The 20,086-nt window shown below is 35.8% G+C and overlaps 1 non-coding gene across 1 annotated transcript; it reads left to right on the top strand.

Moving 5' to 3' along the window:
* Positions 1-1,203: 1,203 nt before the first annotated feature.
* LOC120094407 (U6 spliceosomal RNA) lies at positions 1,204-1,310 on the top strand. Its single transcript, XR_015628353.1, has one exon. It is a non-coding gene; the product is annotated as a U6 spliceosomal RNA (small nuclear RNA).
* The last annotated feature ends 18,776 nt before the right edge of the window (positions 1,311-20,086 follow it).

Below are 20,086 nucleotides of genomic sequence, written 5' to 3'. Positions count from 1 at the left end.
TACATAAGTAATAACCAATTTAGTAAAGATGGAGGATAAAAAAATCCAGTAAAAATTAAAAAAAAACTTACCATAAACTATGTCTTCAGTTACATAGAACATACATCACCTTGCAATTGTCAGGAAAAAACACTAAATCTAAACCAAACTGAACCAAAACAAAAATTATGAAGTCCTTTTTATATTGGCCAACTATTCTGGCATCTACGTATGTGGTTGATGTACTCAGTTTTCTTAGATAAGTTTTCCATTGCTGTGAGAAGACATCATGACCAAAACATATCCTATAGTGGACAACATTTAATTGGGACTCGCTTACAGGTTCTGAGGTTCAGTTCATTGTCACAATGGCAGGAACTATGTCAGCATCCAGGCAGAGGTGAGTTTGGAGGAGCTCCAAGTTCTACATCTAAATCCAAAGGCAGACAGCAGAAGACTAGTTTCCAGGCAGCTAGGAGAAAGGTGTTAAAGCCCACCTGAAAGTGACACACCTCCTTCAACAAGGCCACACCTCCTAATAAGACAAGCATATTGAAATCACCACATTACTCCATTAAAGAAAAAAACTGCTTTCTCTCTCAGAAGCTATCAATTACAGATAATTTTTTTTCATAATGAGACCTTGTGCTTACTTCCCAATTCTCTGTGCAGGGAGTTTATCTGGTATAAATTTGTTCAAGATTTTGTGCATGCAGAACTTTTAGAAGAATACAATTTTGACTTTAAGTTACAGAGACTATTGTTGATCACTATAATTGATTCATGTATCCATGTATTCATCTGTGAATATTTAAAAAACTATATATGACTGTGAATTCTCTACCATCTTTTTAATTAGGAACCACTATGTGAAGTTCTTGATTGTCCTTCTTCAGTGTCAGAGAAGAAAACCTTATTAGGATAATTTTTGATATTTATGAAATACACACTAATATTAACTCTTTACTGCTATGTGTAATATTCATTGCTTCCAAATACAGCATGATGATTGTTTAATAATGTGTCTTTAAGAAGTTCTATTTTGGAGATTTGGAATTACTTGCACAAAATTAAGTTGTTATAATCAATGAGTTGATCTACTCACTTGCCTCTCAACAAACAAATACCTTTGGAATTTTGGAGTATAATTTCCTGTTACTATCTCTAAGTGAATATTTACCTGTATATTCTTAAATAGTTTATCTTTAAAATAATTTTTGTAGTATGCTCACTTTGGAAGCACATATACTAACATTGGTACAATACAGAGAAGATTAGAATTGCCTCTGTGAAAGGATGAGATGCAAATTCATCAAGTCTTCCAGATTTTTACAACAGGAAGTAAAACACAGTGGTCATTAATATTTCTCACCACCAATGGTCTCAATTCTCCAAACAAAAGGCACAGACTAACAAAACGGGTGTGAAAACAGGATCCATCATTCTGCTGCATACACAAAGCACACATTAGCAACAAAGATAGACATCACCTCAGATAAGAGACTGGGAAAGAATTTCCCAAGCCAACAAGCACAAGAAGCAAGCTGAAGTAGCCACTGAAATATCTAATAAAATAGACTTTCAACTGAAATTAATCAAAAGAGATGGGGAAGGACATTTCATACTCATCAGAGGAAAAATTCTCCAAGATTACGTCTCAATTATGAATATTTTTGCAAGGCCACACAGACTCATAAAAGAAACATTTTACTAAAGCTTAAATCACACCATGAACCCCATGCTTTTAAAGGTGGAGACTTCAACTTCCCACTCTCACTAATGGATGGGCCATGCAGACAGAAACTAAACAGAAATATAAAACTAACTTAGGTTATGAATCAAATGGACTTAAATGATATCTATGCATAATATTTCACTCAAAGAGAAAATAATATACTTTCTTCTGAGTACCTCATGGAACCTTCTCCAAAGTTGACCATATACTTGGACACAAAGCAAGTCTCAGCAGATACAAGAAAATTGATGTAACCTCCAATCTTATCAGAGCACCATGGATTAAGCTGGACTTCACAATAAGAGAAACAACAGAAAGCCTACAAGCCCATAGAAACTGGATATCTCTCTACTCAATGATTACTAGTTCAAGGAAGAAATAAAGAAATAAATCAAAGACTTTAGAATTCAATGAAAATGAATGCACAACATACCCATTTTTTCTGATTTACAAAAAATTCTTTAATTTTTTAAATACAGTCCAGTCTTTCCCCCAAATCCGTCTGCTCTCTAGAGGAAAGTTCATTGCACTAATTGACTTCATAAAGATATTAGTTATCTTTATTTTTAATAGGTGGATAGTATTCCATTGTGTATATGTTCCACATTTTCTTTACCCATTATTCAGTTGAGGGACATTTAAGTTGTTCTAGCTTCTGGCTATTATGAGTAAAACAGCTTTAACATACTTGAGCAAGTGTCTTTGTGGTATAGTGCACCATCTTTTTGGTAGAACAATTTTCACTTTTCTGAGAAACTGCCAAAATGATTTTGGCAAAGTGGTTGTACAAGCTTGCACTTCCATCAGCAGTGGAGGAGTACATTCCTGGCTCCACATTCTCACCAACATCTGTTATCACTTGAGTTTTTGATTTTAGTCATTCTAAAGGGTAGAAGATGGACTCTCAAGATCATTTGATTTACATTTCCCTGGTAACTAAGGATGTTGATTTTTTTTTGCACTACCTTGGCCCAAACATGGTGCTTTACCAGTAAGTTACTTCCCTTGCTTTGGTTTCTTTTTTAAAAATTTTTTTTTTGGTTCTTTTTTTCGGAGCTGGGGACCGAACCCAGGGCCTTGCGCTTCCTAGGCAAGTGCTCTACCACTGAGCTAAATCCCCAACCCCCTTTTTAAAAATTTTTAAATTTTTTTATTAGATATATTTTTTATTTACATTTCAAACATTATCCCCCTTCCCAGTTTCCTGTCCATAAGCCCCCATCACTTACCCCTCCCCCATATGGGTATTCCCTTTGTACATCCCCATTATTGCCCCCCCCCAAATTCCCCTGCACTGGGGGTCCAAACTTGGCAGGATCTAGGGCTTCCCCATTATTTCTTTAAAAGCTTCTCAGCCAATTGAGGCTCCTCTGCTGAGAATTCTGTTTAGCTCTGTGTCCCATTTTTCAATTGAGTTATTTGGTTTTTTGGTGTCTAATTTCTTAAGTTTCCCAATTTGATGGTAGTCTTTATCTTACAGAAAATTTCAGTTCATGAGGTCCCATTCATTAATTATTGATACTAGAGACCGAGGAATTATTGCTCTTTTCAGGAAATTGTTCCCTGTAGCGACAGACTTAAGGTTATTCCCCAATTTCTCTTCTATTAGATTTAGTATCTTAGGTTTTATGTTGATGCCTTTAATCCATTTGGACTTGAGTTTTGTACAGGCTGATAAATATGTGTATTTATATTGTTTTATATGCAGAAATCCAGTTAAATGATAAGAATCTTTAGGTAAATGGATGAAACTGGAGAATATCTTCCTGAGTGGGGTAATCCAAAGCCAGAAAGACAGATATTGGATATATTCACTTACAAGTGTGCTGGGAACAAAATACGATGACAGGGACCGCCGGCAGTTGGCCCAAGGTGGAGACATCTCAGATGCCCGAGGCAGCTCCTTGTTAAGTAGGGTGGCATCTGGGACCCTGAGAAGCAGGAGATACATCCTTCCAGGGGACCAACCATTTGAAATAAGAGGCTGCCTGCAGTAGGCAGGGATGGAGACATCTCAGTAGCCCACAGCATTTTTTTTGTAAAAACTTGTTGTTTCCATTTCTCCTAACCTTAGAACCTTGGACAACGGCTACATAGATCTCATTTGGGCATTACTGCCTTCCAGTTGGCCTTGGTGTGCATAATTATTCTACTATATCTGACTTTCCTACTTCTTTCTCCTTTTCCTCTGGTGAATTCTGTGAAACTAGATGTTCCTTGATGTAATGATTCTTAAACAATTGGAAATTGAGGCATAGGGACACAGCACAGCACAGCCCTAATGGCCCAGGTGCATGGTGTGTGTTCTCATCTTGGAAACAATGTAATAACTGCACAATAGTAGTTCCAGATGAATGCTTGACTTGCAAAGAAACTTTAAATAAATTATTAGAAAATGAATTAGAGCCAACATTGGGATCTTAAGAAAGGAAAAAGTTACGGAGTTAGGAAATAAGTTTTACATAACATTTGAGAGTAGTTCCTAGAAAACGAAGTCAAAATACTGGGATTCTTATGAGAGTCATTGTGTGCAAGGAACAGAAAGCTAGCGGAACCACTGAGTTAAGGGTTAACTTGATTCTTTCTGGCCACTGCCTGGCAGCTTTGCCTATGTCATTTATCATTTTAATTTCACAGGAAAATGCAAGTAGCTGACCTCAGAGCTTTGAGGTCTGAAATATAAGTTAAAAGTTAAAGTTTAAATAATAAGTTTACAATTATTATTATTTTATATTATTTTGGCCACAGGCCTGGAAATAGGGGAAACTTGAAACAATTGTAATTCTTAATTCTTTGTGGGATGTGGTTATTCTTTTGAATTTGATTTGGCAATGATTATACAATATCTTTTTCAACCTGCTGTTGGATTATCAGTAAAAGACTGGGGCATGAGAAAGGCTCGAGAGCATGAGAAGAGCATGTGAAGAGTGAGTAAAGAGAGAATGTGAAGAGTGTGTGATGAGAGAATGCAAGGTGTTTATAAAGATTGTGTGTGTGAGTGAAAGGAGAGTGCATGTAGTATGTGTGAGACATGTATAAGGTATATATGAAGAGTGTGCATGAGAATGAAAAGGTAATGAACAGAGGTGTGCATGAGTGTGGGAGTTTGAGAAAAGAAAAGCACGATAGAGAAAAGCAGAGTGCACAAGAGAATGTAGAGTGTTTGTAGCCTCAAGCTGAAAGAGAGAGAGAGAGAGAGAGAGAGAGAGAGAGAGAATTTTAAGCCTTGAAATTGCCTGTCAGTTTGTGTCCAAAGAGTAGTCTGTGTATATTTATTATGCACCTTCCAGATATCCCTGCTTCCAGTTGATAACTCCAATCCTGTGTCCAGGCTGGAGGCCTGGCACAAGTGGAAATTAGCCATACAGTGTAGGATTAATGATGTTATAATCCACACATCCAATGAAATTGGGTAACAAGGTAGTCCCAATGGGGAATGCATGAATATTACTCAGAAGAGGAATCTAAATAGTCATCAGAAGTGGATAGAGAGAGGGGAATGTGTAGGAGAGGGGGTTAAGAGGGAAATGGGGATAATGATCAGATGTGGGGAAAGAGGGCAGGGGAATGGTCTGCGAGAAAGATTGGAAACTGGTGGGGGCCTCTCTTGTGACTAGCTTGAGGCCTGAGATGGGGGAGGATACTGGGAGTCTATGGGGGGTGACCTTAGCTAAGATTCCAGAAAGAGATAGACTGAAGTGGACACCTCCTGTAACCAAGAAAGACTTCCAGATCACAATGGAGGACATCAATTCATCCACAAAACCTTCAAGGCAAAATTTGTGTTGCCTAAAAATTGTGCAGGGATTGAGGGAACAAGCAACCTATGTCTGCCCCAACTTGAGACCCATCACATGTTAGAGAGCCAGCCCCTGACACTATTAGTGATACTTTGCTATGCTTTAAGGCAGGAACATAGTATAACTGTCTCCTGAGAGGCTTCACCCAGCAGCAGATGGACTCAAATGCAGAGACCCATAACCAAAAATCAGGTGATCTCAGGAGTCCTTTGTAAGAGTTGGTGATAGAAAATATCATCCTGAGTGAGGTTACTCAATCACAGAAAAATACAGTTGGTATTTTCTCATTGACAAGTGGATATAAGTCCAAAAGCTTGAATTACCCAAAATGCAATCCACAGACCACAGGAAGCTCAAAAAGAAGGATGACCAAAATGCAGATGTTCTCACTCCTTCTTGAAAGGGGAAAAATATCCATAGGAGGGGATATGGAAGCCACATTTAGAGCAAAGACTCGGGAATGGCCACTCAGAGCGTGAAACACAAGTGGCCTATATATAGACAGCCACCAAAACTAGATAAGATTGATGAAGCTAAAAATGCATGCTGAAAGGGATTGGATTTAGATCTCTCCTGAGAGACACATCCAGAGCATGTCCAATACAGAGGTCCATGCTAGCAGCAAATCATTGAACTGGGAACAGAACCCTGTTTAGGGGAATTAGAGGAAGGACTGAAAGAGCTTAAGGGGCTTGCAACCCACTAAGAATAACAATGCCAACCAACCAGAGCTTCCAGGGACTAATTCACTACCAAAAGGGTATGCATGGACTGGCCCAGGGCTCCAACTGCATATGTAGCAGAGAATAGCCTTGTTGGGACACCAGTGGAAAGGGAAGCCCTTGGTCCTGCCAAGGTTGGAACCCCCAGTGCAGGGGAATTTGGGGGAGGGCAATAAGGGGGATGTATAGGAGGAATACCCATATGTGGGAGGGGGAGGGGAGGTAATGGGGGCTTATGGACCTGAAACCAGGAAGGGGAATAACGTTTGAAATGTAAGTAAAGAAATATATCTAATAAAAACAATAAAATAAAAGAGAGTTGGTGATAGAAGTGAATAAGCTGGAGGGGTCAAGGACACTACAAGAAGACCCACAGAGTCAAATATACTGGGGCCATGGTGGCTTACATAGCCTGTACCACCAACCATGGAGCATTCAGAAACTGGTTTCTGACCTCCTGACATTTGTAGCAAATGTGCAGCTTGGTTGTCATGTGGGTCCCTTAACAAGTGGAGTGGGGGCAGTCTTTGTCTCTGTTCCATGCTATTGGTAACCTTGCCCCCTACCTGGCCTGCCTGGTTGGGCCTCAGTGGAAAAGGATTCCTTAGCCATTCCTTAGGATATTACTAGGTATCTGAGGATAGAGTAGTACCCAAGGCATGCTCCCTTTCTCTGAGGAGAAGAAGAGGGGTCAATGAGGGAAGGGATTTGTTAAGGTCAGAATGGGATAAGAGGAGAGAGTTGAGGATATGATCAGGATCTAAGTGAATACAAAAATACTAAATAATTGGAAAAAGAGGAAATTTGTGGTATCTCACACTAGTGACTTAACAGCACACATATAAGCTCTAGATCAAAAAGAAGCAAACATAGCCAAGAGGAGTAAATGGCAGAAATAATTAAAATCTTGGTTGAAATCAGTAAATTAGAAACAAGAGAACAATACAAAGAATCAAAAGCTCCAAGAGCTGGTTCTTTCAGAAAATTGAAATATAGACAAACTCTTATACAAACTAAGTAAAAGGAATAGAGAAACAAACAAATTAAAATCAGAAGTGAAAACAGGGACATAACAGCAGACACAGAGAAAATCCAAAGAATATATACTCCTTCAAAAATCTGTAATCCACAAAATTGGAAAATGCAAAGGATTTGGATGACTTTTTTTGATAGATACCAATTACCAAAGTTAAATCAAGATCAGGTAAACATTTTAAATAGACCTGTAACTCCTATGAAAATAGAAGTAGTCATTAAAAATCCCTGAAACATAAAAGTCCATGGCCAGATGATTATTTGGTGCATATTTGGGGTAGACTTTCAAAGAAGAGCTAATACCAATATTACTCAAACTATTCCACAAGATAGAAACAGAAGGAACATTACCATGTTCATTTTATGAAGCCACAGTCATTCTGATACCTAAACCACACAAAGACTCAACCAAGAGAAGACATTGCAAACCAATCTCCCTTATGAACACTGATCCAAAAATAATAAAATATTTGCAAATCAAATTCAAGAACTCATCAAAAATATCATCCACCATAATCAAGTAGAGTTAGTACCTTATATGCAGCAATATGTAACCTTTATATGCAGGGCTGACATATGAATATCCATAAATATAATCCATCATATAAACTAACTGGAAGAAAAAAACTCTACGTGATCATCTTATTAGATGCTGAAAAATCCTTCAAGTATTCTCCTTAACCTCCTCTCATAATTCTTGAATTTTTGGTTTTATTGAGCTTTTGCCTGTTTATTATGGTTTCTGGATGTATGTTTTTATGTGATTTGTGTGTATATATTTTTCCTTCCTTCCCTCCTTCCTTCCTTCCTTCCTTCCTTCCTTCCTTCCTTCCTTCCTTCTTTCTATTCTTCTTGTTGTTGATGTTGTTTTTGATTCACTGTTAGTATTCTAAAGAGAGAGGGAAAGTATGTGGAGTTGTGTGTGTGGGTAGGTTGGAAGGATCTAGGAGAATTTGGGGGTTGCAGGCTGTAAAATGAATAAAGTGTATGAACATAAATTTCTTGATAAAAAGTTCTTGAGATTCTTTCTTAATATAATACAACCAATGATAGTTGTTTGATTCCAATATTACAAACATTTGTTACCCAAATCTCAATAATGTCATTTATATAACTTATTTTATATAGATGATATACCTAGAATCTATTCATTAATAATTGTGCCTTGATAACACAGTAAGAAATTCCAGCTTTCGCGAGAAATGATATTTCTACTTTACTTCAGAAGAACAGATAGTGACAAGCCAGAGATCAGGATGTAAGTAGTTTAGTCCCATGCAATTGAAGTTGTACTATATAATGTAGGGCTCAATGTTTATTTTATCTGTCAATCTACCTCTGTGTGTTTATACTAAAGAATATTGCCAATCTGCAAAATATAGATCGATAACCCTTAAAGATAGGAAAATATCACCAGTGTGTATATATTTCTTTGAGAATTCTATCAGCATGAATATCAACTTAAAATATCATTGTAGATATTACTATCCAAGATTTTGTGACACCTAAGACATATGGTCTTTATTCTCTTTCAAATAACACAATTTTGTTATGTTATGGTTTAAAAAATTAATTATATACTTATCAGATTTCCTTTAACCATTCCTCTGTTGGGAGGCTTTCATAACTCATCTATTATGAATACTCAGTCAAAATTGTTATGTGTCTCTGTGATGTGATGATTTGGAGTGCTTTGGGTGAATATCTGTTGGTGCTATAGTTGAATTATGTGATAAATCTATTGTTAGTTTTTTGAGAAACCTCTATACTTATTTTCATATATTCTGAAGTAGTTTGCCCCATAATGAGAAAATAAGAGTTTTGATAGTCATGGTTTTTAAAGGCCTTGATGGTCAGGCTGATAAGATATTCTAAATTATGCTTTAGACCAAGCTCTGAACTTCACATACCAATTATTTCTGCCTTTTAAATTTTCTTATGATTGTCAAAATCTATGTCATGAACTTTGAATATATGAGAGTTATAATGTCTTCAATAAGAAGATTAAAATTCTTGCTTCTATTCTGATGGGGATATTTTAGGAGATGAAAGTATAGAAAAGAAGTGCTTAATGTTCTGAAGTCACATTGATTATGACCAACGTTTGTAAGCCAATAAAGAGTCTATTTAATGTTGACATGTAGTTTTTGAAACATATTTTGTGCTAACCATAGTATAAGCTGTGGGGAAATTAAAAGAAATTAGACATAATTATTGTCTTTAACTTATTATAGAATACTCATATATAAGGGAAAATAAAAAGTTTCATCATATAAATAGAAAATAATATTTTAGGTTGCAGGGTATTTTATTTGAATTGTATCAAGTTCAATATCACCCTACTATTATTAATAATATATGAGAATTTTGGCAATACCTTATAGATTTATTAGTCACACAATTGATTTTCCTATTTTCTCTTGCTTTTCAATGCAATTGTCCTTCATAGGAAATGTCACATATAAATATATCAAGTCTTAGAGATACTAACAACTTTCCAAGCATTATAGAAATAATAAAGAAAGTAAATAAATTCAAAATTAAATCATTTCTTGGTCTTATAGAATAAAGTTTTCATTTTTCACCCATCACAAAAGGTTTTTGCTTAGTTATTGCCATTTAGAATAACATAAACTAGAATTTATCGACAATACTATTTGCAGGATGTTAACTAGGCAGTAGTACATGTAATGTATTTTCAAAGTTTTATGTTAGACATATGAAAATACAGTTTTTTTAGATCAATGCTCTTTCATTTTCTTTAGATTTTGAGATTATAATGTAATTACACCATTTAACTCACCCTTCTCCTTACAGGCCCCCTCATACACTGCTCCATGTCCTTTTTCAAATTCATAGTCACCTCTCTCTCTCTCTCTCTCTCTCTCTCTCTCTCTCTCTCTCTCTCTCTCTCTCTCCCTCCCTCCCTCTCTCTCTTTCCCTCTCTCTCTGTCACTCTCTGTCTCTGTCTATTCTTCTGTCTCTCTGTCTCCCTCTCTCTCCTTCTCCCTTCTAAATTTATATGTGCAATCTGCTCAGTCTGTTCAATGTTACTTGTATGTATAAGTACAGGGGTTTACAATTTGGTATGGTTTCTTAGCCCGTCTGAACCATATTTTTTATTAGTCTTCAATTCTAGAGGTTACAATGGCACATACATCTAAAGCATGTATTATACTATCTAGCCTTCTGAGTAGAATGAAATAGAAGTCTGATTTTATGTTATGATTCAGTGTGATTTTTTTTGAATAGAGGAGAATATGGACAGTTTCAATTCTATTCTAGAAGCCATGGCAAATATGTCTTAAATTACTATTTTATTATTTTTTGTGTTATTTGCCTGTGATATATGACTACCCCTCTTTTTGTGGAAATATGAGGAATCACAAAAGTGAAAAACATGAATCTTTTGAATTTATAAGGAATGAAACACATATGAGGTTATTTTTGAGAATAATTAAGCAAGACCCTTCTGAAAAAATAAAAGGTCCCATGTAATAGTTAGGCGATCTACATCAAACATGTATTGCTACAATGTTTTGCTCAATTCTCTGGTGGACAACTGATATAAAGGCTCTACTTTTTGTTTTCCAGAAAACAAACTGGTAATCATCGAAGTTTATGTGATTAGGTAAATAAAGAGAACTAAGCTATATAGAATATACAGGGCCGAGTCCAGAGTTCAAAAATCCTTTAATAATAGTTCAAGACACTACTGTTGCTCTCCTTTACTTGCTATTCTTCCTCATCTTCACAATAACATAATTTCTTATGAAACAATTTTGAAGGACTATGACTATTTTGATGACTATAGGCAATAAACATAATACTGTGGTTATCCACCTTCTTTTTTATCTCAAACTGGTAATATTGTAAGACTGTTTAAAAAGAGACTTTACTTTAACCTTTGGTGTCTGAGTTGTCTTTGCCATGGGAAATTAAATAAAACTGACTTATATATCAGCCTACCTTAATATAACACACAGCATAAATTAACAAATCATCATAGAAGAAAATTTATAGGCCAGTTTCCTTTCATCAAGTTTTCTCTCATGATGAGCTATCAATGTTTCCATGAAGTCTCTATAATCCATCGTTTTCAGCACTTACTTATTGAAGCTTATTCTTTGATGGGTCATGACAAAGATCCAAAGTAACTCCTTCTTCTAATTCATGTAAGGTTCTGGTTGTTTTCATAGGATTGATACAAATATTAATGAAATAATCCCCTGATGCAATTAGCCACCAGTGGAGAATAACTTCAGTGCCCCATCTGTACTTGAACCTTGACATTGAAACTTTGAAGGTCTGGAGTAATTATTGACTCTTTCATGACCTTGGTGATAGAATGCCCAGAGCTCATAATTATACAAATTGGTTTACAGTATCACACTCTCTTAGAGGCTTTTAATATTAGAATTTTTTAAAAGGGAAGAAAAAATGCTTTGCTAAAAATTTATGACTCTTTGCTCAAGGGAAACTCTAGTTATCATTCAGTTTATTTCATTATTTTAATATTTCTTTAAAATATCTGTATGTTGTGTAGCATTAATTTGAATGAGATCAAATCATTCAATGAGTGATATATGGTAATGTTTAGAGGGATGAAATCGGAAATGATGTAATTATAATCTTCAAAAATAAGATAAATAGAAAACCTGAATGTTTAAAATACTTTAAATTACAAGTTAGTATCTAAAGGAAATACAGTTTGTAGGATATTTTCATAAAAATTTTGCTTTTACTTGTCTTTTTCTGCCAGTAACCCTCTCAGTCATCTGCTCCAACTTGCTAGAGCCCAAATAGTCTTGTATCTGTACATTTGATATAACTTGTTTGCATTCCATATCACATGTCAACAATTATTTTATCCCTCTTTGATCTTAAAGAGTTCTTGTTTTCCTTCTGTGGTCCCCTTTCATTCATTCTTTGAGAACTTCATAAATACAAACATTATATACAATGAAATATGGCCTCTGTCTCTCTGTCTCTGTCTCTGTCTCTGTCTCTCTCTGTCTCTCTCTGTCTCTCTCTCTCTCTCTCACACACACACACACACAAACATATACTTCAACACAGTTACAGCATATAAGGGAAAACAGGTGATATTTGTATTTCTGAGTCTGGATTATTTTTCCGAACATATGATTTTTATACCCACCCATTTTCCTCCAAGTGCTTTAATTTGTAGGAACAAATAATACATATGCATAGCATATATTCTTCACATGCCATCGGTTGATAGACTGTTAGGGTGAATGTATTTCTTGTCTATCTATTGCAATAGTGTAGGTATGAAACTGTCTCTCAGAGTTCGGAGTATTTTGAGTATTTAATGAATAGTGGTTCAAAACAAATTCAAATCAATTCAATGGCAAGAGATAAGAAAAATCAAAGTAGGAATTAATGAAAAAAGAATAAAAAATTGATGCAAGGAATAAACAAATCTAGAAGCTTATTCTTGGAGACAATAATAAAATGTTGACATAGTTTGGTTCATCAAACCAAAAGAGAGGAGACAAATTAGCAGAATTATAAAGAAACAGGAAAACATGATAACAGACACTCAATAAATTCAAAGTGCTATACAAGAATATTTTAAAAACCTATACTGAAGTAAGCTGAAAAACTTAAAGGAAATGGTTGAGTTTCAATGTTTAGCTGAAGCACCAAAATGAAACAAAGAAGAAGCCAAACACGCAAACATACCCATAACAAATGAGAGTATTAAAGTAGTAATAGAAAGTTAAGCATGTGTGAAAGTAGGAACAGATAAATTCTCATCAGAATTCTACCAGACATTTAAATAACATCTACAACCAGTCCTTCTTAAAATATTCAAGAAAATGAAAACAGTTTATTGTGTTTTTTTTTTCACAGTAAAGTCAGTTCTGCCTGAGGACTCCAGTTTATTGTTATATTTGATTTTGCTTTTTATGAAATAACTTAAAGTTGGTTGGGTAGGGAATAGGAGAGACTCTAGGTCATGGGGAAGGAGAAACATAATCAAAATACATTTAAATTAAAATTATTTTAAATAATAAAACTATTAAAAATAGAACCAGAAGCAGCACTCCTAAACTCCTACAAATCTGTTATTAGCACAACACAAAAGACAACATAAAGATACAACAACAAAAAAGAATGCTACAGACCAGTATTCCTGAGGAACATATACTCAAACCTTTTAAATAAAAAGATTATAGCATTGCCTCAAATAGATTATTCAATACAATTAAGTTGGCTTTATCCCCTGAAATTCAGGAATTGTTCAACATATGCTAGCCAATAAATGTAAATGTAATAAAACTGCACACATTAAATTAAAGACAAAAATTTCATGCTCATCTCAATAGATGAGGAAACATCCTTGAAAAAAGTCGATCTAGGTTCATAATGAGAACTCTGGAGAATGTAGTTAGAAGGAACATACTTTAACATGATAAAACTATATAAAAAGTTCCCACAGGTAAGACAACAACTTAAATGGTAAAAAGCTAGAAACAATGTAACTGAAGGAATGAGAAAGGGAGATTTACAATCCCAATTCCTTTTCAACAGTTAACACTCAGCACTATCTAGAGCAATATGGCAAGAAAAATATGGCAAGAAAAGGAAACTAAAAGACTTAAAATAGGGAAAGAAAATGTAAAATTATCCTTGTTTGTATAGAATATGATAATGTACATTAGAAAGCTCAACAACTCTACTGTACAATTTATTGAAACAACAAACAAATTCAGCAGTATACACATAATCAACTTGCAAAAATCAGTTGTTTTCCATATACCAACACTAAGCACACAGAGAAGGAAATTATATGCACACTATTATTCATAGTATTTTAAAAGAAAAATAATATGTAGGCTAAATCTAGCTAAAGAAGTGAGGAACCTGTATAATGAAAACTAAGTTTTTGAAGGAAGAGATAAAGAAAGACATTTAAAAATGAAAAGACAGCCGGGGAAGGGAAAGGCAATGGGGGTGGGGGAAGAGGTGAACATGATCTGGTATTGGGTAGGGGAAAAGGACTGAAGCCATGAAGGACAGCAGAAGTAAAGGAAACATGTGATATCAGGAGGAAGAAGGTTGGGAGGACCCTCTAGAATGTACCAAAGACCTGGAAAATGAGAGACTATCAGGACTTAAAGGAGGGGACCCTAGATGAAATGTCCTACAGCATGGAGAAGGAACATATTAAACCCACATCTCGCAGAAATATAGGGCATCAAATGAAGGATTGGATTGCTATTCTACAGTCAAAACTCTGACCAATAATTCTTCTTGTCTAAAAGAAAGACAGGTGTTAGGAGCAATGCCTTTAAAACCCTCCATTATTGATGTTAATATTAGAGTTAAGTATGACTGGGTTCATGGAAAATCTCCAGTCAGTGGCAGAAGGCTAACTTGGTGGTCAGGATGCCTAATGATATGACAAACTTGTGACCTTTCTGAGAAACCAACATCTGGTGGTCAAGTTGCCTAATGATATGACAAACTTGTGGTGGTCAGGATGCCTAATGATATGACAAACTTGTGACCTTTCTGACATCCTGTTGATGTCAGCCGATTGCCTGCCCACAGGAGCAGGTGTCCTTGGCCTGTGTAAATTTTTCCCACTTCCCCCTCCCTCTATTACCCCTACTATGGTATAAATTCAGCCTTGGGAAAAAATAAATTTATCACCTTGATCAGACTCTTGTCTTGGCGTTCTTCACGTCTCTTGTCCCCCATTCTTTCCTATGTGGTCCCCAACTTCTGCTGATTGCCCTGTTAGCTGGAACTTGCAGGGGTGGAAATGGAGAGGAGCCTGAGGGAAAGAAGGTTCAGTGACAGGCCCAAAGTGGGATCCCACTCAAGGGGAGGCCCCAAGACCTGATACCATTACCGAGGCTTTGGGGCATTCACAAAAATGGACCTATCATGACTGCCCTCCAAAAGACCCAACAAGCAGCTATAAGAGTCAGATGCAGATATGTGCATCAAACTAATGGAAAGCAGCTGCTGAATCCTCTGGTTGAGTTAGGGAAAAGCTGGAGGAAGCTAAAGAGGAGGGCAATCCTGTAGGAGGACCAGCAGTCTCATTAACCTGGACTCCTGAGATCTCTCAGAGACTGGATCACCAACCAGGTAGCATACACCAACTGAGATGAGATTTCTAACACACATGCAGCTGAGGACTCCTGGGTTTGGGTTCAGTTGAAGATTCACCTAATCCTGAAGAGACTGGAGGCCCCAGAAAGTTTAGAGGTAGGTAGCATGGGGACATCATTGTGGAGACTAGGGGGCGGGGAGGTATGCGATGTGGAACTGCCTTGGGGGTGGACTGGGAGGGAAATAAAATCTGAAGTGCAAAAGTAAATACATAAAAATAATTAAAGAAAAAGAAAAAGAAAAGATAGCTCATGCTCATGGATTGGTACAACTCAACATTATGAAAATTAGCTTTCTACTAACAGTTGTTTACGAATTCAATGCAATTGCAGTAAAAATCTCCATTTAATTTGTGCAGAAATAGAGAAAAATATCCTGAATATTCAAATACATCCACAAAAATCCCCAGAATGCCAAAATAATACTAAGCAAAAAAACAAAAACAAACAAAAAACAATGTTTGAGGGATTACAATCCCAAATTTTAAGATGTATTACAAAACAATAGTAATAAAAGCAATATGATACTGACACAGAACTGATATGCAAATCAATGGAAGAAAAGCAAAGACCAATCCATGAACACACAGAACTTGAACTACTTAAACTTTGATAAAGTGCCAAAAATCACTCACTGAAGCAAAGAAATGATCTTCAACAAAGGGTGCTGGGAAATCTCAATGCCCACACGCAAATTAACCCACATCTATAACTTTAAAAATCTAATTCGAAGTTGATGGAAGAACTAAACATGAAACTTCAAACACCAAATCTGCTAGAATAGAACATAGGATGTACCCTACATAATATAGTTATAGGAGCAATTTTCTGCCTATGACTTCATTTACCTTAGAATTAAGGTCAAAATGTAACAAGTGGGACTTTATAAATATAAAAAAATTCTGTACAATTAAAAAACAATCCACCAGATAAATAGGAAGCACACAAAATTGGAGACAATATTTGTCAGTTATACATCTGACAGAGATTTAATATTCAGAATGTACAAAAATCTTGAGTCAGGAAAACAAGTGACTCACTTAGAACATGTGCCTGTTCACAAAACAATGAGTGGATCAAAATATCTCATAAAATGTTGATCATTCTTGCAATTAGGGAAGTGCAAATCTAATCAACTTTGATATTTCATCTTACACCAGTCAAAATGGCAAATATCAATAGAACAATCAATAAATGCTGGGAACAATGCAGGGGAAAGGGAACCTCATTCACTGTTTATACAGTGATGCAAAGTGATGCAGCCAGTATGGAAATCAGTATAGAGAAGATTCTCAAAAGAGCTGAAAATAAATCTACCATATGACAGAGTTATACAACTCCTTCCCAAAGGAGTTGATACTTTCTTCTATAGAAACTTGTTCAGCCATGTTTGTTGGTGCTCTATTGATAATTGCTATGAAATAGAAACATCATAAATATCCTACAAACTACAAGTTAATGGATAATTAATCTACACACACACACATACACAAACACACACAAACAATGGGAAAACAATCAACTGTGATGAAAAAATGAGAGAATGAACATTGCAGGTAAATAGATGGAACTGAAAAGTATTGCAGTAAGTGAGGCAACTCGGATTAAGAAAGGCAAGTCACATGTTCTTTCTCATTTGTGACTTCTAGCACTAAGTCTTCTGATGTGTATATGGCCTCTAGTAACTATAGAAACTAGGAATGCAAAATGCAGAAATTTGTAGAACAGGAGAAATGTGGAGGAGTGGAATGAGAAATAGCAGATTTATGTGATCATTTCATGGAAGTGGGAACGGGATACTATCTTTGGAGAGAAGAGAAAAACACAGATGATGCTGTAGAAGGGCAGAGGAATAATAGGATACAGGTGATCTGATAGAAGAAATTGGAAGAGAGTTGCTCTAAAGGGAGGTGAGAGATAAATTGAGAATGTGAGAAGAGGGTGAAGGAGAATGTCAGGCAACAAATAATCTGAAAGGTGACATGGAGTATATTGTGGGAGAAGGATAGAGGTAAACTCAGAAGAAGGAGGTAATGGGTAAAATAACAATGAAAGTATCTGAAAAAGCCACAGGTATCATACTTTTATTTATTTACCTAAAATCCTATGTAACACATAATTCCATATTATTATTACTATTACACACGCAGATAGTTTTAATGAACTTTTCTTATTTGTGCTGATTGTGCTCACTCCAAGAGCAAAAGACCACCAGTGAAAGCTCTAATACCAGACATAGGATGGCCAACTTGATTTGTTCAATATTTGAGTTGAGACATTAAGAGATGTCCAAGAGACTCCTGAAACATACAGCCAATTGCTGTTGACTTTGGTTATCTCCTCAGGTGAAGAGTGTAAATTCCCATTGCTAAAGATGCTATGTGTAAATTAATTAAGAATTAAACTTATTGATGTCTAGCTTCAAATGAATGAGATTTATGTTTAGGTTTTGTCTTTTACTGTTTATTGTAATGCTAAGTGCTGGCCTCCAAGTTTTGGAGTCTGCAGATAGCCTGAGGCATCCTGCCCCTAGATAATTCTGATTGGCAAATAAAGATGCCAGCAGTTAATACTTGGGAAGAAGAGATATAGATGGGGTTTGGATTTCCCTGGCTGGGGCCACAAGGAGGAAGAAGGAATAGAAGCAGCTACCATAAAATAGCAAGAATGAATAGGAGAGACACAAGGAGAACCTCCATGGGCTAGGGACTCAGGGAATGTCTCCCAGAGGGCTGCCTAATTGGAACTAAGAGCAACCCAGATGAAACATAGTAATAAGTTGAGTTATGCATAGGAGTAGGTTCTAAAAACATGGAGGATAGGCAGATGCCCAATTATAGTGCTGCTGAAGGCATATTTAACTGTAAAGGCTGTGTGTGTGTCACTCATCTGGAAACAGATGAATGTATGAAGAAACCATGTATCATGAATTTTAATAATTTTCACACCAGACTTAAGCTATATTTATTTATTTATTAAGCTATATAAGACTATTTGTGATTACCACAAATCTAAATTGCTATTATTAGTCTGGCTACTACTCCAATGTGCTCCAATGTGCTAATGGATGGATGGGGACACCAGCCCACCTACAAAACTTTTGAACTAAAATTGTTCCTGTCTAAAAGAAATACATGGACAAAAAGAGAGAAAAGTCTGAATGAATAGCTGACCAGTGACATACAAAACAGGACCATTGCATGGAACTAATCCCTGATAATATTACTGATGCTTGCAGATAGGAAACTAATATAGCTCTCCCCTGAGAGGCTTTACTAGAAGCTATTAAGACAGTTTCAAATATTTTCTGCCAAGCATTGAACAGAGTTCAGGATCCCCTATGGAAGAGTTAGTGAGAGGACTGAAGGAAATGAAAGAGATGGCAACACCATAAGAAGACCAACAATATCAACAAACCTGTATTCTTGGAAGCTTTCAGAGTCTGAGCCACCAACCAAAGAGCATAAATAGCCTGTCTGAGGCCCCTGACACATATGTAGTAGAGGGATGATTTGTCTAGCCTCAGTGGAAGAAGATTTGTTTAATGTTGTAGAAATTTGATGCCCCAAGGTCTGGGAAAGCCCAACTGACACCCTCTGGGAGGCAAAGGGTAGTGTGATAGGAAAGTCTGAGAAGGGAGGTAACATTTGGAATAAAAATGAATAAACTAATTTTTAAAAGAAGCATAGAATAATATAAAGAATCAATGAAAACAAGATCTGGTTCTTTGGAAAAATCAACAAGATAGCCAAACCAAAAGGCACTGAGACAGTACCCAAATTAAAAAATCAGAAATGAGACAGGAGGCATAACAACAGACACCACAGGAATTGGAAAATTATCTAGGTCTTAGTTCAAAAACTTTTACTCTATAAAACTGAAAATTCGAGATGAAATAGATGATTTTATGGATATATTCCACTTACTAAAGTTAAATCAAGATCATATAAACAATCTAAGCAGTTCTATAACCCTTATTGGAATAGAAGCAGTCATTAAAATCTCCCAACCAAACAAAGTCCAGGACCAGATGGTTTTAGTGCAGAATTGTACCAGACTCTCAAACAAGAGCTAATACCAATACTTCTTAAACTATTATACCAAAGAAGAACAGAAGTAATATTGCCAAACCCATTCTATGAGGCTATAGTCACTCTGATACCTAAACAACACAAAGAATTGACAAAGAAAGAATTTCAGACTAATTTGTCTTATGAATATTGATGCAAACATACTCAATAAAATATTAAAAAACCAAATCCTTGATCATATGAAAAATATCATCCACCATGACCAAGAAGGCTTCATCCGACAGATGCAGGGTTGATTCAATTTAATATTAAAAAATCCGTCATTGTAATCTACCATATAAACAAATGGAAAGAATAAACACTACATGATCATTTCATTAGATGCTGAAAAAGCTTTTGTCAAAATCCAATAACCCTTCTTGTTAAAAGTCTTGGAGAGATTAGGAGCATAATACATGTTCCAAAACACAATAAAAGCAATATACAGTAAGCTAATAGCCAACATCAAGCTAAATGGACAGAAACTTAAAGCAATCACACTAAAATCATGGACAAAAGAAAGCCATCCACTCTCTACATATCTCTTCAATATAGTAGTTGATGTTCTAGCTAGAACAATAATACAACTAAA

The sequence above is a fragment of the Rattus norvegicus genome, chromosome 8 (assembly GCF_021556685.1).
Source record: "Rattus norvegicus strain SHRSP/BbbUtx chromosome 8, alternate assembly SHRSP_T2T, whole genome shotgun sequence".
NCBI classification, from domain to species: Eukaryota; Metazoa; Chordata; class Mammalia; order Rodentia; family Muridae; genus Rattus; species Rattus norvegicus.
Note: the sequence above shows the minus strand (reverse complement) of the source record. Positions and strands in the feature narration are given on the sequence as shown.